General features: G+C 49.7%; 1 pseudogene; it reads right to left on the bottom strand.

Annotated features, from left to right (window-relative positions):
- Positions 1–5,340: 5,340 nt before the first annotated feature.
- The window catches only part of LOC140119973 (uncharacterized), a 38,916-nt pseudogene continuing 21,050 nt past the window's right edge, over positions 5,341–23,206 (bottom strand).

Below are 23,206 nucleotides of genomic sequence, written 5' to 3'. Positions count from 1 at the left end.
GTAAGTAATGTGCCCACACACAGCTACCCCCAGTAAGTAATGTGCCTCACACACAGCCCCCCAGTAATGTGCCTCACACAGCCCCCCAGTAAGTAATGTGCCTCACACAGCCCCCCCCAGTAAGTAATGTGCCCACACACAGCCCTCCACTAAGTAATGTGCCCACACACAGCCCCCCACTAAGTAATGTGCCCACACACACAGCCCCCCAGTAAGTAATGTGCCTCACACACAGCTACCCCCAGTAATGTGCCTCACACAGCCCCCCCAGTAAGTAATGTGCCCACACACACAGCCCCCCAGTAAGTAATGTGCCCACACACACAGCCCCCCCAGTAAGTAATGTGCCCACACACACAGCCCCCCCAGTAAGTAATGTGCCTCACACACAGCCCCCCCAGTAAGTAATGTGCCTCACACACAGCCCCCCCAGTAAGTAATGTGCCTCACACACAGCCCCCCCAGTAAGTAATGTGCCCACACACAGCCCCCCCAGTAAGTAATGTGCCTCACACAGCCCCCCACTAAGTAATGTGCCTCACACACAGCCCCCCCAGTAAGTAATGTGCCTCACACACAGCCCCCCCAGTAAGTAATGTGCCCACACACAGCCCCCCCAGTAAGTAATGTGCCTCACACAGCCCCCCCAGTAAGTAATGTGCCCACACACAGCCCCCCCAGTAAGTAATGTGCCCACACACACAGCCCCCCCAGTAAGTAATGTGCCCACACACAGCCCCCCCAGTAAGTAATGTGCCCACACACAGCTACCCCCAGTAAGTAATGTGCCCACACACAGCCCCCCAGTAATGTGCCTCACACAGCCCCCCAGTAAGTAATGTGCCTCACACAGCCCCCCCCAGTAAGTAATGTGCCCACACACAGCCCCCCACTAAGTAATGTGCCTCACACAGCCCCCCCAGTAAGTAATGTGCCCACACACACAGCCCCCCCACTAAGTAATGTGCCTCACACACAGCCCCCCACTAAGTAATGTGCCTCACACACAGCCCCCCACTAAGTAATGTGCCTCACACACAGCCCCCCACTAAGTAATGTGCCTCACACACAGCCCCCCACTAAGTAATGTGCCTCACACAGCCCCCCCAGTAAGTAATGTGCCCACACACACAGCCCCCCCAGTAAGTAATGTGCCTCACACACAGCCCCCCACTAAGTAATGTGCCCACACACAGTCCCCCATGTTCTTCCCTGGCCCCTGTCATGTCTCCCCCTCACCTCACTCAGGCAGCTCTCTGTGTGTGTACTGCTTTCCCCAGCAGGTCATGTGACCATTGCATCATCAAAGGTCCTTCAGCCTTCAGCCTCCGGGAGACTTCTACTCCCGGAGGGTGAAGCATCTGCTGGGGAAAGCAGTCCCTGTACATGGTCTCATAACGATCTGTGTCCTGAGGACACAGATCGTTATGAGAGAGGGAAGGAAGATCTAGCGATCCCCCTGCTGCACTCACCATTCCGTGCTCCCACGCAGCTCCCTCATCTCCTCCAGCCAGCAGCCCTCTGTGAAGGGACACAGGTCGGCACGGGCACGTGGTGACGTCATCACGCCGACCTGTGTCCTGCAGAGCGGTGCACACAGTCGCGATGTGCTGCACCGCTCTGCCTATAAATTACATCACCGCCTTGAAGGCGGCGATGTAATTTATTTTACAGGTGGCACGGACCTGCCAGCCATTGGCAAGTCCGTGCTACCAGCGGCAAAATGCCGCTTTTAAATGGGGTCCGCTATCTGCCGCCTGAGGTGGGGACTTCACCTCGCCTCATGGCAGAAGCGGCCCTGAAGGAACTTGTAACATCAGATTTTAGACACATCTAGGACTACTGACACCTGCTAAAATGTCCCGATGATTCGTGATCATTGCTGCCTCCGTGATGGCCATGATAGGGAATATAGGGAAGGTATCAGGAGCGAAAGAAACCGCCTGGTTATTAAAGGGTTATTCCTCCCACAAATTCTTACACATTCTCTTATTAACAAAAACGCAGCATTTCACAGATATAATTCCATCCTGTCTGTATTCGTCCTGGTGTACACAATTTCGGTTGTCCAAAGATCTGACTAGGGTAGTAAGGGGTTAAAAATGATCTTAAAATAAGATCACTAGGGGATTGAAATTTGATAATTTTCTTTTATAATAATAATAATCTTATAGCCAAAACCCTTCAAGGAAACCTACCACTAGTAACCTGCACATAAGGCGGAGCTGAGCCGGTGCAGGAACATATTTTGGTTAAACAAATAACGAAACGGATGGATTGTAACTCTAGATTCTTAACTAATAACCCACTGGGCGCTTGTCTATACGCCACAGCGCTTGGCCGTTAGCATACTAGGGGAGGCACGCAGAGTGCCCCCCGTCTCCCCCCATCCTCCCTTCTTCGCTCCTGAGAGCCGGTGACGTCACCGAGCCCTCGGCAGCATTAGAGCATTGCAGATCACCGGCTCACATGGCGGCTGCGTGTGCTATCGCGAGACTTTGGCGAGGAGACCGCCGTAGTCTCACCAAATACACAACATAGAACTACTGCTACTGCTACAGCCGGATTCATGACTTGAGACTTTTGGAAAAAGTCTCATAAAAAGTCTCATAGTCACTCCAGCTTGTGCTGAGATTTTTATGCATTTTGAGACTTGGGACTTGGGGGGGAAAAAAATCCCAGACAGAAAATAGACCATAAGAACATTTCTTAAAGGGCCAAAGCCACTATAATGAATCTGATGGGCAGCGGAGCTCCAAAATTAGACCTAGAACTGCCCCAAGGAGCCGCCTAATGATAAATAGCCCCCAATATGTATAAGTTATATTACACTTGCAAAGTGGGTCAAGAAGCAGCAGTAGTTCCTTAGGAGCATCGAAGAGAATTTTATAGGTTTCACTAAATGGCCGACCTGATGACTGGGTATGAATCCAGTTAATTGTTTTAGTTTAGGTCCCCCCTACTCCACATGATCAGGGTCCCAAACATGGGGGGTTCAACCCATTAAGCCTTGGTTATACATCAGATTGTGCCTGTAGTAGAACAGTTCGGAGTCTTGTTTGGTGAGTAGTACGTCTCACCCGAGCCCCACCATGCGCCCCATATGCGTCCTAACTTGTCCGGACATTTTCTGTGTTTGTATAGGACGACCTTCATTTGCACCTCCCACATTTGCAGTGTCGGAGGGCGGGGGGGGGGGGGGGGGGGTCATACCACGGTAGAGCAATGCACTTTCTTGCCATGAATGACAGTCCCAGAAGGCACACGAGAGACAGTCACCACAATAAGGTTTGGGAGAGAGTCTCTGATTCGCTATTGAGTCACTTTCCCATATCATGTACATAAAATCATCTTCCACGGAGCCACATCGAGGACAAGCGGAGGAAAGCACTCTCTGTACGTGTACTGGGGGGAGGTAGACCTGATGGAATATGTACAATTGCATCATACGATTATTTATGGATGGGGACACTTTCGTTGGGTTTTTCCGGCAATTTGCGCCGAATTGCTCGGGGATTTTGGGGCACGCGATCGTATTTTGGCACATCAGCGCGGCTTTTACGCGACAGAAATAAGGGGGCGTGGCCGTTATGTGTCGCAAGATAAGCACTTACATGCACCGAGGAGGAGAAGGTGAATTTGGGCGCACGACCTTAGTGAATCCCGGCAGAACCTGAATCGTCGTCGGAGAACGCGCCGCTGAATCGCGACTGGACCAAGTAAGTAAATGAGCCCCAGAGTCTCTCCTCCGAGAGTGCACAAGTTACATTTTATTTAAATTCTTATTTGGGGTTAAAAGTGGAAAAAAGCCTTTTTTTTTAGTAATTTATAGTACTTTTTTTTTTTTTTTTTGATTTTCAATTAACCCGAAATGTATAAAAATTTGTCAGCTCATCCCGAATAAGTGGCCATTGACAGCTGTTCAAGTCACGAGCAAGGATCAGTCCGGCTTAAGGCCCCTTTCACACTTGCGTTTTTCACGCGCGCGTTCTGTGCGCACTTTTGACGTGCAGAACTTGCATTGCGGGTGACGACTTTCTGGATAGTCTGCAAGTCTATGGAGATGCATCAAAAACGCAGAGGGAGGATTTACGAGATCCTCTTTTAGTGTGCGTTGGTTGTGTGTTTCCAAAATTAATTAAAAGCATATTGTAAGGAATGACTCAGACAACTGCTGATTCAAGTCTCACGTGCTACTGCCCTGGGCAAAATCAGCACTGCGCAAGTTTTATTTGTTCTATCAGTCTATATAGAAAAGTAGGAAAAAAGTAGAAAAGGAGGAGCATACAAAGCATAACATATCTTCTAGATTGGAGAGTTTTCTGCTGTCTCATGCTTGCGTCACCACAGGGCATTCCTGAAATTCCTCAGCCTCGAAGTTTTAGGTGCGGTCCACAATGCCGGCGCCATCTTAAAATGTATTTTTCTGTTATAGAACTTTTTAGGAAAATAAGACAAGTAGAAATGACAGGATTTGATCTATCACCTAGGTTTAACCTAAAAAGACATGGAAGTCCAATGCGTTTTTCACGCATCAATTTCCATAGAAAAGTTAGACCTCAGTCCTGAGTCCTTTTCATGCGCGTGAAAAACGCATTGAAATTGCATTGAAAACGCGCGTGAAAAACTGAGACACTGAACAAACTGACTGAAAAGTGATTAAAAATTTGTGTTTTTCACTGACCAAACCCTGATCTCACCCTGAGCAGACTCTGACGTGACCTGCAACGCAAGTGTGAAAGGGGCCCAAGACTAATTGTTGCTTATCCCTGCTGTTTCGTGCAATCATTTGGAAGCTGGAAACCATGTTTTTCCCTATGAACTCGAAATTAACACTATAAATGAATTCCCTATTTTGTTTTGGTTGTCTTGATATATAAAATTGTATAGTCTCGACTTTGGCAATGCTTTTTGTAGCGTAGTGGGAGATTTTTATCATATAGGGAAAGGTCATTTTATTTTTAGGAATACTTATGAATATTTTGTGTGTGTGTGTGTGTTTTTACTTTTTATGTCCCCCATGAGGTTGTAAAAGCCCCTGGGGGACACTTTCTTTTTCTCGAATTTTACTTTACACGTTTTCCCCTGTAACTGATGCATCTTATACCTGTTACTGGTGAAGCAGTAATGAACCACATCTCCCTTCTCCCTAGGGTGACCAGGTCCAGGTCCTGCCCCCGCGGCTAGCGCGGGAGCAGCAACATCTAAAGACATCGCTGCAGACTCCAGACCTGTGATATATCAATAATAGGCGGAACGGCACAGCAATGCAAAAGCAACACAAGGGCCTGTTGCATCCAAGACACTTCTGTATACAAAAAAGGAAAAGAACGATGCAAATACGTGGCCAAAATATCAAATCTTTATTAGCAATCACAAAAACATTAAAAAAAAAGATACAAAACACAATATAAAACCAATTAAAAATGTGCTACAGCCAACACAATGCTCGCTGATGGGTGAAGGACCGCAGTCCCAAACCCAGGGATAACCCCAAACACCCGCACCTCCCTCCTGTGGACAAAGCCCTAACCACTGCCGAAGTAAAAAACAGTAGCTGAATGTTAAAAAAGGTAACAAAAACACTGGTATACAATAGCTCAATGCAAATACATGCGGGCAAGACACCTTACAATGCAGATGGTTGGAGTGAGAAGGCAAATTGGAGAGGGGACCTATACGTGACTTCCTCAGGGGTAAACGATCCGCTTTCTCAGTAAAAATTTTATCACATTCATTTCATTTTTAAATGAGTTTTCTGATGTTTTTGAAGATTTTTTTTCACAGAAAAACATTTTCCACAGTCTGAACATGCAAATGGCTTCTCCCCTGTGTGAATTCTCTGGTGTACAACAAGATTTACCTTCTGAGAAAAACATGTTCCACACTCAGAACAAGAAAATGGCTTCTCCCCTGTGTGTGTTCTCTGGTGTTTAACTAACTCGCGTTTCACATGAAAAAATTTCCCACATTCCTTACACAAAAATGGCTTCTCCCCTGTGTGTATTCTCATGTGTACACGAAATTGTGAACTCTGAGCAAAACATTTCCCACATTCATTACAGGAAAATGGTTTCTCCCCTGTGTGAGTTCTCTGATGGGCAATAAGACTGGATTTCTCTCTAAAACATTTCCCACATTCATTACATGAAAATGGCTTCTCTCCTGTATGAGTTCTCTGGTGATGAATAAGACCGGGTTTCTCTCTAAAACATTTCCCACATTCATTACAGCAAAATGGTTTCTGCCCTGTGTGAGTTTTTTGATGTTTTAGAAAACCCGATTTCCATGCAAAACATTTCCCACATTCAGTACATAAAAATGGCTTCTCCCCTGTGTGCATTCTCTGATGTGCAACAAGATGTGATTTTTCGTGAAAACCTTTTCCACATTCTGAACATGTAAATGGCTTCTCAGCACTGTGAATTTTCTGGTGTTGAACAAGAATTGAATTCCTACTAAAACATTTCCCACATTCAGGACATGAAACTAGGTTCTCTCCTGTGTGAATTCTCTGGTGTTTAACAAGACGCGAATGCTTACTAAAACGTTTCCCACATTCAGTACATAAATGTGGCTTCTCCCCTGTGTGAATTCTCTGATGAACAACGAGATATGATTTCTGTCTAAAACATTTCCCACATTCAGTACATGGAAATATCTCTTGACCTTTGCGAATTCTCCGATTTTTATCAAAACTTAATTTCTGGGTAGAAAGCTTCTCACATTGTGAACTTAAAAAGTTCTTTTCCTCTGGGTGACTTGGAATGAGAAGATTTGATTGTTGACTAAACGTCTTCTTCAATTCATGATTTCCCGCCTGTGCGGAAAGATGTGATTGATTATCTTCAACACAAGGAGATGAGAGGGGACGTCCATGGAAAACTCTTGTACTTTTATGTCCTGGAAAATATAGTCAAGAAATCAAAATTGGAAGCTTCCTTTTTCCAGTCATCTATGGATAGAACACTACAAAAACACTAAAAAAACTCTAAAAAATCCCGTAACAAAAGTAATTAAATCATTAGAAACCGGATTCTTTCACTACAAGACATTAGAGCGTTGTCTAACCCAAGATTCGCCCCTTCCATCCTAAAGTCGTGCCCAGCAGCCCAGGAAAAGGGACGAAACAGATGGGAGAAGACACGACCAGCCATTTATAGAGCATTAGTAATTCCAATGTGCTGTACATGGGCTCGCAATGTATATGGGCGGGTGGATGGAGACACGAGGGGAGGAGGGGTTACAGTGTAATGTATCATGTTCAGGTTACATGTGAAGCAGCGGCATATCACCAATGTAGGCCGGTGACGTATCTCCAATGCACAACTGTGTATGGACTTACCAAAAGTCAGCAAATATAGAGGCGTTATGTACTGTAGACAGATGGGGAGGCAGTGCTGTAGAATGGAGGGGGCCCTGCAAAGTTGGGGGGAGCTGTTAGCCAAGATTAACAAATAACTTAGGGCTGGGACGGGCTTTTTAAAAATAATAAATATGTACTCACTTCCTCCGTCACTGCCGATGTCCCACACAGCGATCGGTCTCATCTGTGCATGTTTGTTTACTGGGGCACGGGAGCTTCTGGCTGGCGCAGCCACTCCCATCCAACACCACATCCTAACACTAACAACGCTGAGAGATAGGGACGAATGGACACCTCGGCTGGCCTGACCCTCCCCCATCCCTGCTACGTGCCCCTGTAAACAAACAGGGGCACGGATCAGACGGACCGTGGTGCGGGACATCAGCAGCGACGAAGAAGGTGAGTACAAGTTTTTTTTTTTTTTTTTTTTTTTTTTTTAAAAAGCCCGCCCCAGCTCAGCCTGAAGTTATTTATTAATCTTGGATAACCCTTTTAATAAGATCACTCTCTGGTCCAGGAAAAAAAAAAAAAAAAACACTAAATTTTTTTGCATAGGGTGAAATGAAAAGTAATCAGGTATAATACGGTAATCATGTGTCAGGCTTCTGGGGAAGTAAACCCCCTAAACCAGTGATGGCGAACCTTTTAGAGATCGAGTGCCCAAAATGAGACCCAAAAACACTAGCTTTTCCCAAAGTGCCAACACGGCAATTTAGTCAGTAACAAACTTATTGCTAGCAGAATCCGATCCGACCCTGTCCACACATTTTCACTCCTCAGACAGGAGCAATCAGCACAGGATGGGTCACAGGGTACTACTTGACTGCCTGAGACTGCAGGAAGATGCCATGTCTGGCAAACTCTGTGCCTGGGAAACAGCCCGAGTGCCCACAGAGAGGCCTCCGAGTGCCATCTCTGGCACCAGTGCCATAGGTTCGCCACCACTGCCCTAAACCATTGCAGACAGACGATGAAACAAGCCGACACCTGGGAACGGAGTCTAAGTGGTACCCGGTTTTCACCAGAGCCGCCGCAAAGCGGGTTGGACTGCGGCGTGGTACCACCAGGTCGTTCCACAGTTGCGACTTGTCCGCAGTGGCAGCCAAGGTTGTGGTACAAAATTGGCAGGCAGTCTCGTGGTCGGGGACAGGCAGATGGTCAAGGCAAGCGGCAACGGTTCAGGGTCTGGGACAGAGCAGGAGGTCAGGGCAGGCAGCGGAGGAGCATAAATGGGAATAGATCCGGGGTCACAACGGGGAATCCAACAACAAGCACTAGGCACAGGACAAAGCTTTCTCAACGGCATATTGCACAAAGTTCCAGCAGGGAATGCTTGGAGACACGGGCTTTATCCATATGCTGAAAAGGGCCAGCATCAATTGGCACTTAAATCTTCTGAAGCCGACGCATGCCCTAGGAGACGGGAACAGGCGCACGGCCACCGGACGGGAATCAGGAACGAGGAGAGGTAAGAGAGCGGAGGGGTCCTGGGGCACACAGAGGATCACGGGTGAGCCCGCGACCTGAGACACCCGTGACAGTACCGCCCCTCTTCAGCCTCCCCCTCTTTGGCTGGAGGAACCTTAGCAGGAGACTGCGGTTCAAAATATTAACCACGGGTTCTCAGAATCTCTCCTCCGGCCCGAACCCCTTCCAGTCAACCAAGAAGAACCGCTTACCTTTCACTGTATACATATGTAGGACCTCCCTTATCTCGCAGACGTCTGTGTAGTCAGCCTCAAGAGCAGGAACTTGCCGGAAGAAGCGGTTCAGGATGATAGGCTTGAGTAAACAGACATGGAAGGAGTTTGGGATGTGCATGGTGGGAGAAAGGCACAACTTGTATGCTGGATTGATGCAAGTGAGCAACTCGAAGGGACCCAGGAAACGAGGACCAAGTTTATAACCAGGGATCTTTAGTCAGACATACCTGGAGAAAACCATACTTTGTCACCTCGAGAGAAGACAGGAGGAGACTTGCGTTTCTTATATGCCTGGAGCTTGGTCCGAGCAGAAGCCTTTAGCAGGGAAAGGCGAGTCTGCTCCCAAATGGACTTTAGATCCTGTACCAATTCTTCAACTGCAGGGACATCTGAGGACACAGGTAGAGGAAGAGGAGGGCATGGATGCAGTCAATAGTTGATGAAGAAAGGTGCTGAGCTGGCAGAAGCAGAGTGTAGGGAATTATAGGAAAACTCTGGCTGTAACAACAGAGTGGATCAGACGTGCCAAAACAAAATGGTGAAGATAGCAGCCAAGAGTCTGGTTTACTCTTTCCACTTGACCATTAGACTGTGGGTCATAGGCGGAAGAGAAGTCCAGCTTTACTTGTAGCTGGTTACACAGAGAACGCCAGAATTTGGAGACAAATTGAACCCCTCGATCTGAAACAATGTGCTGGGGAGTCCATGGAGCCGGAAGATGTGATGGAAGAAGAGACCGGCAAAACGTGGAGAAGAAGGCAGACCTGGAAGAGGCCGGAAGGTCAGTGATGAAGTCCGTAGCCACGTGAGACTGTGGGGAAGCTGGGTATCGGCAACAGCAGGAGACCAGCAGGCTTGAGACGGGATGGCTTATTCCAGGCACAGGAAGCGCAGCAAGCCACAAAGTCCCGAACATCCTTGACCAGATCTGGCCGTCAGTTGAATTGGGACACGAGTGCTAGGTCTTGCCAGGAGGTAGTTGACGAAGATCCACCGGAGCAGTAACAACCAGCTGTTCAGGAGAAATAATGTGCCGAGGAGCTGGTTCCTCTCCTATGACATCAGAGGCACGGGCCTCAGAGGCATCAGCCTTGATATTCTTCTCAGCAGGACGGAAATGGATCAGGAGGTTGAAGCGTGAGAAGAGGAGAGACCAACAGGCTTGCCTAGGGTTGAGATGTTGGGCTGTCTGGAGATGCAGGAGATTTTTATGGTCTGTAAATATGAAGATGGTGAGCTCCCTCCAGAATATATCGCCATTCTTTCAGGGCAAGTTTGATGGCCAGAAGTTCACCATCTCCTATGGAGTAATTCCTTTTTGAATCGGAAAAAGTCTTAGAGAAAAATCCGCAAGTGAGAGTTTGGCCTTTAGGCCCTTTCTGGGTGAGCACTGTCTCTGCACCCACGGAGGACACATCAACTTCCAGATGAAAAGGCTTTTCTGTATCAGGCCTAGTGAGAACTGGGGCTGAGGCAAAGGCGGATTTCAGCCTTGAAAAGGATTCTTGAGCCGCCGAAGACAATAGGCGGGGGTTAGCGCAACGATGGGGGGATACAAGAATGGAGAAATGCCAATAATAGTTTGCAAAGCCCAGGATCCTCTGTATGGCACGTAGACCCAGCAGATTGCTTGGCAGGATCCATCTGGAGGTCTTTGTCAGAGATAATATAGCCGAGAAAAGGAAGACTCCTCTGGAAAAATTGACATTTCTCAAGTTTGGTGTAGAGGCGGTTGGCCCGGAGACGTCCAAGAACTTGCCATACATGGTACTGGAGGGACTCAAGGTCCAGGGAAAATACCAGAATGTCGTTTAAGATAGACTACAAACACAAGTATACAGCACATCCCTGTAGATGTCATTGACAAATTCTTGACAAAAACGGCAGGCGTGTTACACAGTCCAAACGGCATCACCAAGTACTCAAAATGTCCATCACACGTGTCAAAAGCAGTCTTCCACTTGACACCTTTGGGGATCCAGTTGTGGTTGTATGCTCCACGGAGGTCCATCTTGGTGAAAACCTTGGAGCCGCGCAGGCGGTGGAAGACCTTGTTAAGACTGCAATAGTCAATGATACATCCTTCTGCCTCACGAAAAAGAAGCCTGCACCAGCCAGAGAGGAGGACTTACGTATAAACCCCCTCTGCAGGTTCTCTTGGATATACTGAGACACAGCAGCGGCCTCGGGAACGGAGAGAGGATACAACCGATCCAGGGGAGGAGAGGCAACCAGCAGGAGATCCACAGGGCAGTTGTAGGGACAGTGCGGTGGCAAAATCTCTGTTTGCTTCTTGGAGACAACATCAGCAAAGTTCTGATAACAAGTTGGCAGACCTTCCAAATACAGGTACAGTGAGAAGTGCCACCATGCAGTGAGAGGGACACTAGTCCCCAAAGCAGAATCTCCCGTCTTCCAGTTAAAGACAGGTGCGTAGAGATGCAGCCATGAAGGCCCAGCAGGAGAGACTAGGTAGAGCGTGGCAGTATGTAGAATGACAGTCTGAAGGACCACAGGGATGTGGTGCAGGGAGACCAGAGCGGCATCCACGAAGTTCCCCACAGAACTGGAGTCCAAGTAAGCAAGGCCTGGAACTGGGTGCCAAAGCTGAGGAGGAATAGTCAGGCATGGAGAAGCTTTGCTCACACCTAGGGATGCAGCCAAGGTTGTGGTACAAAATTGGCAGGCAATCTCGTGGTCGGGGACAGGCAGATGGTCAAGGCAAGCGGCAACGGTTCAGGGTCTGGGACAGAGCAGGAGGTCAGGGCAGGCAGCGGAGGAGCATAAATGGGAATAGATTCGGGGTCACAACAGGGAATCCAATAACAACCACTAGGCACAGAACAAAGCTTTCTCAACGGCATATTGCACAAAGTTCCAGCAGGGAATGCTTGGAGGCGCTTAAATCTTCTGAAGCCGACACGTGCCCTAGGAGACGGGAACAGGTGCGCACGGCCACCGGATGGGAATCAGGAACGAGGAGAGGTATGACAGAGCGGAGGAGCACTGGGGCACACAGAGTATTACGGGTGAGCCCGCGACCTGAGAAACCCGTGACAGTACCGCCCCTCTTCAGCCTCCCCCTCTTCTTTGGCTGGAGGAACCTTAGCAGGAGACTGCGCTTCAGAATATTCATAGTTTATACGGTTGAAAATATCCACGGGTTCTCAGAATCTCTCCTCCGGCCCGAACCCCTTCCAGTCAACCAAGAAGAACCGCTTACCTTTCACCGTCTACATATGTAGGTGGCAAAATCTCTGTTTGCTTCTTGGAGACAACATCAGCAAAGTCCCGATAACAAGTTGGCAGACCTTCCAAATACAGGTACAGTGAGAAGCGCCACCATGCAGTGAGAGGGACACTCTAGTCCCCAAAGCAGAATCTCCCATCTTCCAGTTAAAGACAGGTGCGTAGAGCTGCAGCCATGGAAGGCCCAGCAGGAGAGACGAGGTAGAGCGTGGCAATATGTAGAAGGACAGTCTGAAAGACCACAGGGATGTGGTGCAGGGAGACCAGAGCGGTATCCACGAAGTTCCCCACAGAACTGGAGTCCAAGTAAGCAAGGCCTGGAACTGGGTGCGGGTGCCAAAGCTGAGGAGGAATAGTCAGGAATGGAGAAGCTTTGCTCACACCTAGGGACGCTTCTCCTAAGAACCCTAGGTGCTGGCATTTCCCAGATGTTGGGGACAGGACAAGTCCCAATGAAGTGCTCCGGACTGGCACAGTACAGGCAAAGATTCTCCTGGACGACGTTCCTGGAAGAAGAGTCGGGCTTTGTCCACCTGCATAGGCTCCTCCACAGACGTTAGAGCCGTAGGCTGGAGCGGCCTTTGGAAGACAAGTGCCAAGCGAGGTAGACATCAAACCCAGGCTTGCGGATGATCAAGACGTAACTCCTCTGTGAGCTCCATAAAGCGGATGTCGATCCGAGTGGCCAGGAGGCAGGAAAGCGTGCACGGCCGCCGGACAGGAATCAGGAGAGGTAATACAGAGCGGAGGGACACCTGGGCACACCAAGGATCATGGGTGATATCATGTGTATGGTCTTAGGAGGGTTTCATTATTAATTTGTATGATTTTTTTTTGCATTGGCATTTATTCAGTATTAGTACTATAATTCAGTATTTAGTCCGATGCAGAGGCAATGGTAGCAGTTATGCTGTGGTGATTATATCTGGGTCTTGTACAGATGGATCTGCGTCTTGGGGTTTTTTCAGTAACAGTAGGGCAGTAATATTAATCATTATGGGGCTAGATATTATAGGTAATATTTGTCTTTTATAGAAGTTTTTTTAAATTTAGAAACAAGCTTTGTTCAGTATCTGTCTGTATATATGTATACCAGTAGTGGGATGACGGTAGAATATGGAAATGAAGATGAGAAATGAGGAAAGAGATAGATTAGCTGGCAGCAGAGTGAAGGATGGATTGGAGGGGAGTTACAGGTCTAAGATCACGGAGAATAAGCTGCAGAAGACCAAGTGGGAGATGATGAGGGCATGGACTTGTCATTTTATAGACCCCGCTTGAGGATCGGATATGAGAGAGGTTCTTGAGGTGGCAGGTTGTAGTGAGGACCTGAAGAAGAGGGGAAGAAGAAAGGCAGCAGAGCCTTCTGGGACCAGGGAGAGTGTGGAGCTATTAATAGCGATGGATGGGTTTGGGGAGAGGAAGGTGTTACATGGAGGAAAGACTACATGATCCATCTCACTTTCAGGAGAAAAAGGAGGATATGGCTGATAGACCCTCTGGTTAGACTGGAGGAGATGTCAGGAACACAGATATAGTTCTAGGTGTCTGTCGCATAGGAGGGGAGGGGATGATTTATTGTCCTGGGCCACATGTGTAAATGGAGAAGAGTCCAAGGACAGAGCTTGGTGGGACATCAAGAGGGGGTGAGGAGGTGTTGTGAGAGCGATAGACAGTGAAGGTGTTCAAGGAACAGATGGATAATAGTTTGAAACTGTTGACCCTTCTCTCCTGCTGCAAAGTCAAAGGACAGATTAAGATGGAGCAGAGCAGAGTAATGATGTTGGGCTTTAGCAGACAGGAGTTCATTAGAGATTTTGGTCAGGACAGACTTAGTGGAGGGATCTGGTCAGAAACCAGATTGTAATTTGTGAGAGTTGGATGAAATAAGTTTTGGAGTATCGTCCCAGGTGTATAAATGTCTTTAACCTGATGTGTCTGTTACCCACCCCTGAAGAATAGGATATATCTCCCTTCAACCGTTTCTGAGTCATAGAACCTATAGAACCCCGAAAGGGCTGCATACGTTGGGGATACAGCCCACAATGGGATCAAGAAAATGCACACCTGCTGCATATGTTGTGGGAATGTCCCCGTTTGGGCACATTCCAGAGGGAGGTTTTGGATTTCATTAAGACTGTATCAAGGGAGGAAACTCATTGCGTATCACTGGATGCAGGCTGCTCCCCCTACTAAGCAAGAATAAATACCATTTAGTGCTCGAGTATAAGCCAAATTTTTCGGCCGAGCATGAAGACCTGAAGAAGACCGATGGACTCGACTGAAGCCCCAATGTCCATTATATACCTGTACATGGACCCCGATATTCTCAAAATATTCCATCATAAACTCCAGAATATCCACTGAAGACTGTAAATTTAACCAAACACCACAATGTTATAATGTGGGATAAGATGTTACTTTATGCGGTTCAGGTTCTGTCTCTTGGACATTGAATATGTTCTACCTTTGACTAATAGAATCAGAGTAAAAAAAAAAAAAATTGGATGTGTGATCCATTGAACTGCTATGTGTCAGAGCCCTTGTGCAAGTGCAACGTGATTGTGGGCAAGGGGCCCAAACCTGGGACATCTCCTACACTGACCGTGGCCTCTCTTGGATCTCCTCATACCTCTCCAACCAGACGTTCAGTGTCTATCACTCTCACACCACCTCTTTACCTCGCCCCCTCTCTGTTGGCGTCCCTCAGGGCTCTGTCCTGGGTCCCCTGCTCTTTACCCTCTACACCTCTGGCCTGGGACACCCGATTAAGTCCTATGGCTTCCAATACCTGTGCAGACGACACACATATCTATCTTACTGGTCCAGATATCTCCTCTCTTCTAGCCAGATTTCCAGAGTGTCTATCAACCATATCCTCCATTTTCTCTTCTCATTTCCTAAAACGTAACATGGACATAATCTTTTCTCCACCTAACACCTCCTCCCACCAAACCTCACGGTCACTATTCATGGCTCCACACTCTCCACAGTCCCTTAAGTCCACTGCCTTCATCCATCAAGCCTCGCTTGGACTACTGCAGCACTCTTCTCTGTGGTCTCCCAGATTACTCTGTAACGCTCTCCAATCCATCATAAACTCTGCTGCCCGGCTCATCCATCTGTCTCCTCGCTTCTCCTCTACCTCTCCGCCAGTCTCTCCACTGGTTACACAATGTACAACAAATTCAATTTAACTAACCACACCCTGTCCCCTCCTTATATCTCTGACCTAATGAACCGATACCGTCCCACACATAATCTATGTTCTTCACAGGACCTTCAGCTTCACTCTATTACCATCCGCTCTTCTCACAACCATCTCCAGGACTTCCCCGTGCCTCTCCCATACTCTGGACCTCTCTCCCAAAATGTGACAGACTGTCCCCCACCGTCAAGCGTAACCTGAAAACCCACCTGTTCAGGATCTACAACACACAATAACTGCTCCCTCACCTCATGTCTCCACCTTCCGTCCCATATAGATTGTGAGCCCTCACAGGCAGGGTCCTCCCACTTGTCTCCTGATCTCTCTAGCTTTGTACTTGCATTTGTTCTTGTCTTAATGTAATGTATGTGACCCCCTTACTGATTGTACAGCCCCAGGGAATTAATGGTGCTCTATAAATGAATGATCAAAGGAATAACCCACAAGATACATGAAAGGCTCTTACCCTCCTCTGTCACTGATGAGGGGATTTCCTCTCCGCTCCTCCTTCCACCACAACTTTCCTGGAAAGATCCAACATGAAGGACCTGAGAAAACAAGGAAATGTCTCCAGAGATTCTCTTATATCCAAGTGATGGACAGAAACCTCCAGAACCAGGAACTAAGGGGAATAATCTCCTGCAGGAGGAGACGGGATCCACATTCACCCCAATATTTTACACATCAACATCAATGTTCCGGTTATATTACTGCATAACCCGATGTGACCCGATCCTGAGGTGGAGACTCATGGACACCAGGGAGAAGATTATTCACTTCTCCTGCTCTTCTACCATTTGTAGTTATGTCCGACCAACATCTCCCCATAGACCCTCCACCCACTGCTGCAGGAGAAGGTAAGTAGCTTCATTACATCCATCTATAGAGGATTCACAGGAACCTCAGCTCCACCTACCTGATGATCCAGTGGGACGTTCTCCTCCGGCTCCTCTTTAATATCTCGGGAATCTCCAGGACGGGGACATCGCTCCGGTTCCTCTTTAATATCTCGGGAATCTCCAGGACGGGGACATCGCTCCGGTTCCTCTTTAATATCTCGGGAATCTCCAGGACGGGGACATCGCTCCGGTTCCTCTTTAATATCTCGGGAATCTCCAGGACGGGGACATCGCTCCGGTTCCTCTTTAATATCTCGGGAATCTCCAGGACGGGGACATCGCTCCGGTTCCTCTTTAATATCTCGGGAATCTCCAGGACTGGGACATCTCTCTGGTGGATTTCTCTGACTGGATCCATCTATAGGAAATATACACAGTGACTGATACATTGGGTCATTTACTAAGGGCCCGATTCGCATTTTCCCGATGCGTTACCCGAATATTTCCGATTTGCAGCAAATTCCCCTGAATTGCCCCAGGTTTTTGGCGCATGCGATCGGATTGTGGCACATCATCGCCGGCATGCACGCGACAGAAATCGGAGGGCTTGGCTGAACGAAAACCTGACGGATTCAGAGAAATCACCGCCTGGACACACGCTTACCTTCACCCAGCAATGGATCGTGGACTCCCGCAGACCTCGGCGGACTTCAGCGCAGCAGCAACACCTGGTGGACGTCGGAGGAACTGCCTTAGTGAATCGCCGGAAGACCCAAATCCACCGCAGAGAACGTGCCGCTGGATCGCGAATGGGCCGGGTAAGTAAATCTGCCCCAATGTCTACATGTGATGATGAGATGATGGAGGAGTCTAGGTGACCTCACACAGGCTCGGACTGGCCTGCCGGGATACTGGTCAAAACCGGTGGGCCCTTATCATAAGGCACCATCTCCTACCTATGTCTGGGAGCAGGCACATTCAGCTGAGGCTGGAGGAGGGGGATGGCAGGGGGGGGGGGGGACTATGACGTCCTGCAGGAGGGAGAGACAGGTTCTCTGCTCTTCTCACAGCAGCGCTGGGGCAGTGAGTAAGACATTTCCTCCTCCCTGCACTGAGCACCTCAGCCCCTGCGTCACTGCAGGAGAACATGGCCACTGATTCACTGGAGGAGCAGACAGTGAGCTGTCACTAATTACAGACCAGAGGACGTGGGCCCTCAGGTGCGCAGGAGCTCAGGATGGATGAGGAGCTGCTGCTGAGTGTCCTCTCCCTGGCACAGCACAGGCTGCCCTCATGTGCAGTAGCTCAGGATGGATGAGGAGCTGCGGCTGGAGCGTCCTCCCCCTGGCACAGCACAGGCTGCACTCATGTGCAGTAGCTCAGGATGGATGAGGAGCTGCGGCTGAGGCGTCATCCCCTTGGCACAGCACAGGCTGCTCTCATGTGCAGGAGCTCAGGATGGATGAGGAGCTGATGCCGAGTGTCCTCCCCCTGGCACAGCACAGGCTGCTCTCATGTGCAGGAGCTCAGGATGGATGAGGAGCTGATGCTGAGTGTCCTCCCCCTGGCACAGCACAGGCTTCCCTCGTGCAGTAGCTCAGGATGGATGAGGAGCTGCGGCTGGAGCGTCCTCCCCCTGGCACAGCACAGGCTGCCCTCATGTACACAGGATGGATGAGGAGCTGCGGCTGGAGTGTCCTCCCCCTGGCACAGCACAGGCTGCCCTCATGTGCAGGAGCTCAGGATGGATGAGGAGCTGCGGCTGAGGCGTCATCCCCTTGGCACAGCACAGGCTGCTCTCATGTGCAGTAGCTCAGGATGGATGAGGAGCTGCGGCTGGAGTGTCCTCCCCCTGGCACAGCACAGGCTGCACTCATGTGCAATAGCTCAGGATGGATGAGGAGCTGCGGCTGAGGCGTCATCCCCTTGGCACAGCACAGGCTGCTCTCATGTGCAGGAGCTCAGGATGGATGAGGAGCTGCGGCTGAGGCGTCATCCCCTTGGCACAGCACAGGCTGCTCTCATGTGCAGGAGCTCAGGATGAATGAGGAGCTGCGGCTGAGGCGTCATCCCCTTGGCACAGCACAGGCTGCTCTCATGTGCAGTAGCTCAGGATGGATGAGGAGCTGCGGCTGGAGTGTCCTCCCCCTGGCACAGCACAGGCTGCTCTCATGTACACAGGATGGATGAGGAGCTGCGGCTGGAGTGTCCTCCCCCTGGCACAGCACAGGCTGCCCTCATGTGCAGGAGCTCAGGATGGATGAGGAGCTGCGGCTGGAGTGTCCTCCCCCTGGCACAGCACAGGCTGCCCTCATGTGCAGTAGCTCAGGATGGATGAAGAGCTGCGGCTGGAGCGTCCTCCCCCTGGCACAGCACAGGCTGCACTCATGTGCAGTAGCTCAGGATGGATGAGGAGCTGCGGCTGAGGCATCATCCCCTTGGCACAGCACAGGCTGCTCTCATGTGCAGGAGCTCAGGATGGATGAGGAGCTGCGGCTGAGGCGTCATCCCCTTGGCACAGCACAGGCTGCTCTCATGTGCAGGAGCTCAGGATGGATGAGGAGCTGATGCTGAGTGTCCTCCCCCTGGCACAGCACAGGCTGCCCTCGTGCAGTAGCTCAGGATGGATGAGGAGCTGCGGCTGGAGAGTCCTCCCCCTGGCACAGCACAGGCTGCCCTCATGTGCACAGGATGGATGAGGAGCTGCGGCTGGAGTGTCCTCCCCCTGGCACAGCACAGGCTGCCCTCATGTGCAGGAGCTCAGGATGGATGAGGAGCTGCTGCTGGAGCGTCCTCCCCCTGGCACAGCACAGGCTGCCCTCATGTGCAGGAGCTCAGGATGGATGAGGAGCTGCGGCTGGAGCGTCCTCCCCCTGGCACAGCACAGGCTGCCCTCATGTGCAGGAGCTCAGGATGGATGAGGAGCTGCTGCTGGAGCGTCCTCCCCCTGGCACAGCACAGGCTGCCCTCATGTGCAGGAGCTCAGGATGGATCAGGAGCTGATGCTGGAGCGTCCTCCCCCTGGCACAGCACAGGCTGCTCTCATGTGCAGGAGCTCAGGATCGATGAGGAGCTGATGCTGAGTGTCCTCCCCCTGGCACAGCACAGGCTGCCCTCATGTGCAGGAGCTCAGGATGGATGAGGAGCTGCGGCTGGAGTGTCCTCCCCCTGGCACAGCACAGGCTGCTCTCATGTGCAGTAGCTCAGGATGGATGAGGAGCTGCGGCTGAGGCATCATCCCCTTGGCACAGCATAGGCTGCCCTCATGTGCAGGAGCTCAGGATGGATGAGGAGCTGATGCTGGAGCGTCCTCCCCCTGGCACAGCACAGGCTGCTCTCATGTGCAGGAGCTCAGGATGGATCAGGAGCTGATGCTGGAGCGTCCTCCCCCTGGCACAGCACAGGCTGCTCTCATGTGCAGGAGCTCAGGATCGATGAGGAGCTGATGCTGAGTGTCCTCCCCCTGGCACAGCACAGGCTGCCCTCATGTGCAGGAGCTCAGGATGGATGAGGAGCTGCTGCTCCCCCCATGATGGCTTCCAGCACAAGAAAAAGGTACAAAATAAAAGTGCATCACATTTACACACACACAGTGCAGCTCATTACACACCGCAGCCTCAGTATTACCAGCATACCCCGCGTTACATGTGACCTCAGCCTCAGTATTACCAGCATACCCCGCGTTACGTGTGACCACAGCCTCAGTATTACCAGCATACCCCGCGTTACGTGTGACCGCAGCCTCAGTATTACCAGCATACCCCGCGTTACGTGTGACCGCAGCCTCAGGGCGCGTTCACACGTTGCGCTTTGACCTGCGTTTTCATTGCGTTTGAAACGCATATACAACAGCTGAGGAGGGGTGATTTGCCTAATTACATCACTGTTTACAAAATTTCTATTTACAAAATGCTTCGTAAACGTGATGTTAACACATGCGTTAACAACGTGCTAACGCATGCATTTTGTTAACTTATGCGTTAACATTGCATTTACAAACGTAAACAGTAATGTAATTAGGCAAATCACCTCTCATCAGCTGTTGTATATGCGTTTCAAACGCAATGAAAACGCGACCAAAACGCAACGTGTGAATGCGGCCTCAGTATTACCAGCATACCCCGCATTACATATGACCGCAGCCTCAGTATTACCAGCATACCCCGCGTTACATATGACCGCAGCCTCAGTATTACCAGCATACCCCGCATTACATATGACCGCAGCCTCAGTATTACCAGCATACCCCGCGTTACATATGACCGCAGCCTCAGTATTACCAGCATACCCCGCGTTACATATGACCCCAGCCTCAGTATTACCAGTATGTTCCGTGTGACCGCAGCCTCAGTATTACCAACATACCCCGCGTTACGTGTGACCACAGCCTCAGTATTACCAGCATACCCCGGGTTACATATGACCGCAGCCTCAGTATTACCAGCATACCCCGCATTACATATGACCGCAGCCTCAGTATTACCAGCATACCCCCACGTTACATATGACCGCAGCCTCAGTATTACCAGCATACCCCGCGTTACATGTGACCCCAGCCTCAGTATTACCAGTATGTTCCGTGTGACCGCAGCCTCAGTATTACCAGCATACCCCGCGTTACGTGTGACCGCAGCCTCAGTATTACCAGCATACCCTGCGTTACGCAGCCTCATTATTACCCCCCCCCCACCTGTCATGGTGTCCAAATTGCAGATTCATCACCATTTCAATGCACTGAAAACCTCGGCTCCTCCAGCTCCATACAAAGTTTCAAAAAGTAAGAGGTGCGTGAAAGTTGTGAAACCGAGCCTGTAATAAAAATAATGCAACTTTTTTTGTCATTTATACCACATTTGGAATTTTTCTCCAGCTTCCTACTACACTGCATAGAATATTAACCCTTAAAGGGTTAAAGGCCAGACCATTTTCACCTTTGATTTTCCATTTTTACCTCCCAGTCTTTATAAATCCATAACTGTGTTATTTCCATGTACAGAGCTGTATGAGGCTTGATTTCTGCATAACAAATTGTCCTTCCTAGTGATGGTATTTAATATTCTATACCGTGTACTGGAAAGCGGGAAAAAATCCCAATGCGGTAAAATTGACCAAAAAAAAAAAAAAAACGTACTTGTGCCATTTTCTTGTGGACTACGTATGTACGGCTTTCACTGTGCGCCCCAAATCATACCTCCCCTTAATGCCTTGGGTAAGTGTGATCACGAGGACACCAAATTCATTAAGATTTTATTCAGTTTTTATATTAAAAAATGAAAACCTTTGGTACAAAGAAAAAAATGTCTTAAAGGGGTTTTCCCACGAAGACAAGTTAGGCCCTATCCACAGGCAGATAACAAGCGTCAGGCCCCAGGCACACGTTGCAGTTCTTGATCTGTTTTAATTGAAATCGCAACAGGGGAGGGGCTCATTCCCGAACAAAAGTGTTTCAGTAGAATCTCACATGTGCTCTGGCAAAGCCCCTCCCTTGTGCGGTTTCCAAAACTCATCAAAAAACAAAAAGTGTGCATGGGGCCTGAGGCCGCGGTCACACGTACTGCTAGGCGTCTGTTCATAACGCGACGCTAGCGCACAGGGGGAGGTCCTCGGCCCAAACGCACATGCGTTTCCAGGGAAGCGCATGCGCTTCTCTGGAAACGCATGTGCGTTCAGGCCGAGGAACATTCCCTGTGCGCTAGCGTTGCGTTATGAACGGACGCCTAGCGGATCGTGTGACCACGGCCTGAGGCTTGTTTTCTGCAGGATTGTTGTACACGTCCTCATTCACTTCTGTGGGCTCCTGCACATGGCTGTGAATATCACAGCCCTGTTTATGAGCCGACTGCCTGAGCTGCAATAGACAGAGCAGGTCCTAACCATGTTTGTGGTTCAGGCTATTACTATGTACATCCCGATGACAAGCCACCCTCATACAACATCCCATGGGACCATTGTTTGCATCCCAAGAACTGCACAAGTGTAGCGTGCAGGAAGCCTGAGGCTGCGTTCACACGTTGCGGTTTTTTTTGTTGTGGAAACTTAAAGTTTGTCTCCTGAACGGCAAAAAGACCTGCAATCAAATGGAAGATCAAACGATCGTCTCAACGAACAAGCATTGAATATGCAACAAAAAACGCAATGTGTGAACATGGCCACAGGCGGCATTCACACCTCGCATTTCCAGCAATGAAAATATACAAGGGGGCGGCTCACACGTAGCCATGAAGCAGCAGCTGGTGGTGGGCCCCCAGAATTAATTTCACTGGTGGGCCCTTGGCACCCCAGTCCGACCCTGACCTCACACCTGCTCTGTCCTCCATAATCAGGAAGGTCTCCTCTTACCTGGTGATGTGAGGGGCTGGTGGTCCTCCATCATGATGTCCTTGTACTGGTCCTTGTGTCCTTCTATATACTCCCACTCCTCCATGGAGAAATAGACAGTGACGTCCTGACACCTTATAGGAACCTGACACCCACAATGACACAGTCACCACCCAGACACCTCCCTTGTCTGGGTGATGTCCAGAGCATACAATAAGCAAGGCCTTTTTGCTCACTATCCACTAGTCATGTGACCTGGGAGTGTGATGTCACTGGGGGGCGGGGCAGGTGTCTGTGATGATGTCATACATCATGTGATCAGTGTGGGCGGGGCGCTGGTTATGAGGAGGGAAACTGATGAGAGGAAGTTCTTGTCTCGTTGGGGCACATTTACTTACCCGTCCGACTCCACTGCCCTGAGCTGAGAATCACTAAGATCGGGCTGGCGACACAATTTTAACCCCTTCAGGCCTCTTTTGGCCTTTAGGACGCGGCCCCATTTTTCTGATCTGTGTCACTATAA

This window comes from Engystomops pustulosus, chromosome 2 (assembly GCF_040894005.1).
Source record: "Engystomops pustulosus chromosome 2, aEngPut4.maternal, whole genome shotgun sequence".
NCBI classification, from domain to species: domain Eukaryota; kingdom Metazoa; phylum Chordata; class Amphibia; order Anura; family Leptodactylidae; genus Engystomops; species Engystomops pustulosus.
This window is presented reverse-complemented; position numbering and strand designations above follow the sequence as displayed.